Source organism: Gobius niger (genome assembly GCF_951799975.1).
Source record: "Gobius niger genome assembly, chromosome: 15".
NCBI lineage: Eukaryota > Metazoa > Chordata > Actinopteri > Gobiiformes > Gobiidae > Gobius > Gobius niger.
In genome coordinates, this window is record NC_136866.1 from 5,232,927 (window position 1) to 5,235,549 (window position 2,623).

A 2,623-nucleotide genomic window follows, 5' to 3' on the forward strand; every position below is an offset into this window, starting at 1 on the left:
ATTTTGACACCTGTGGACTGGTTTGGGGGAGATAATGCTAACAGTGATATTTTTGGCTCAAACATAAAAAGTGATTCATAATGTTTGTGGCTTGTGGGTGGCTGCAACAGCAACTATGGGCCTATTCTTTGACAGCTTTCATGAATACAAATGCATGTGGACAGTGGGAGAGAAACTGGGGAACGCATGGAGAGTGTCTCAAAAGCTTGTCACCTCAAATAGCTTAAATGGGCATCATCAATAGGCGACAAGGGACAATATTTTGATTCCTTTAGTGACAATAGCGACCACATCACACAATCACATTATAATTGTAGCATAAAGGTTGACTGCTTGTGCAGTTTGTTTCTCAAGACGCAACAGAGATTATTTTTCAATTTGAAAGGGAGTAAAAATATATATTTTATGAATAGCCTTAAAAGGGATGTAGGTGCAGAGTAACTAAAGACACAATGTATTATAATCGCTTTTTTTCTTCTTGTATTTTTTTGCCAAAATAAACATTGGCCAGAAAACACACTTTATTATGATCCTCCATCCATCAAAACAAAATGTATGTTTATTTAGGCTACTACAAATAGATTTCAGAGTAAAAAAAACATGAAAGATATTTTTTATGCTATATATTTAACTGTTCACTGGAGGAGAATGTACAGATTTCTCCAATTAGGGAGGATTTTCTTGATGAAATAGGATTGGACACACTGTGACAGGCATTATAAGACTGACTGTGCATGTATATAGAAACCCTTGGGGAAAGTATTTTAAGTGCAGTAAACTTTGCTTATGTTCATCATTTTGTAAATATATTAACAAAAGAGTTTCAACTAAATTAAGGGTTGTAAATACTGTAGGACACTCTAAATCATAAGGATATTTTTTCAATAAAACTTTTCAAGAGTCTTCAGGTTTTTAATGACTATGAATTATTCCTATATACACAGCTTTTTTGAGAGAAACTACACTTTTTATTATTCTTTTTTTCCTTCACATGAAATATTTAATTGGGATGCTGAGATTCACTTCTGTACCACAGAGATAAAAGTTTTAGTCGCCTATTTTGTTCTGTTTTCCATTGACAGTGATGGGAGCTGCTTCTACCGTGTTGTCTTATGATGAAGGAGGCAGCGCTGGAGAAAAAGAAAAAAAAAACTCTTTGTGAGTTTAACTTTTTTGATCTTGTACAGAACTTCGCTTTTATTCAGCAATATGATTTTCTGGCTTTAGATGTATCAGCTTCACTTCCACAAAATCAGAAACCTTTAGAATGCAGTCTCTATTATGTGGGTTGATCTCTAAAAGGTTGATCAAGTAAGTCATGTGTGTTATTTCCTCTCATGCACATGTATTATTTATTCCAGTTTTTCTGTCAATTTCTCATGTCGCGGACTTTACATTCACTGTATGCTTTCGATTTTGAAAACAATATATAGAAATACGAAAACAGCTAAATAAACAATGTCTTGTGTTGTCTACATTTCTGCTGTTTTTGATTCTGAAAACAATACCATACACTTGTACTGTACGGTGCAAAAGGGATTTATATATCTTTTTTTTTAGATGCACAACAATAAACTTGAATGCAAACCAAGATTTGATTGTTTTTTTATGTATTTATTTGATATAAGCTTTAGAAAATACCTCCATAATGTACACTGCAAAAAGTGGATTCGAAGCAAGTAAAAAATGTCTTACTTTAAGAAATAAGTTCTTATTTTTTCCCTAAAAAGTAATAATGTTTTGCCGAGCAAAGTTTTCTTGAGAAAAAAAATCTTACTTTAGGAAATGAAATCTAGCCATTTCTTGTTCAGATATATTTGCTAAAAACATGATAATTTTTCTTGTAACAAAAAAAGAAAAACTTTTTGAATCTTCTTCAGCTTTAGACAAAGAATATTTTTTATTATTTTAAGAAAAACTAAGATCACAACAACTCTTAATGTAAGAACTGATTCTCACAGAGAGATAATACATTCCATTCTTTAAAGTGGGCGGCTCGGTGGCACAGCGGTTAGAGCCTCAGTTTCACAGCTGGAGGGTCCCGGGTTCGATTCCCACCAGGACGGGGCCTTTCTGTGTGGAGCATGTTCTCCCCGTGTCTGTGTACGTTTCCCCTACCACTAAAAACATGTACAATAGGTAAATCCTCCAGCCAGGTGATTATGACCATAATTTAGAAAAATTTTATTAAATCAAGCAACATTTAAGTAAAATATCCCACAATTTTTCACTAAATAAGAATGTTTTCCTTAAATTATTCCATTTTCTGAGGACATTTTGCCTAATTCTAGCTTTTTATTTGCTTAAATTTAGTGTTTCTTTCTTGTTTTTTGATGAGAAAAATATTCTAGAAATAAGAATTCTTAGCAAGAAAAAAATGCTGACCCCATTGGCAGAAATGTCTTGTTTTAAGATTTTTTTCCTTGTTTTTAGGAGGGACCTTTTTGCAGTGTAACATCTTTTGAACACCCCTAACCCATAACTCTTTGTTACCTGGCCTCCCTGTGTTGGGGCTTTTTCCATTCCCTATGATGAGCTTCTCAATGACAAAACAATACACCATAAACATACATGGTGCATACATTTCACAAAACATTCAAATGTCTAGTCGCTGTTGCTATTT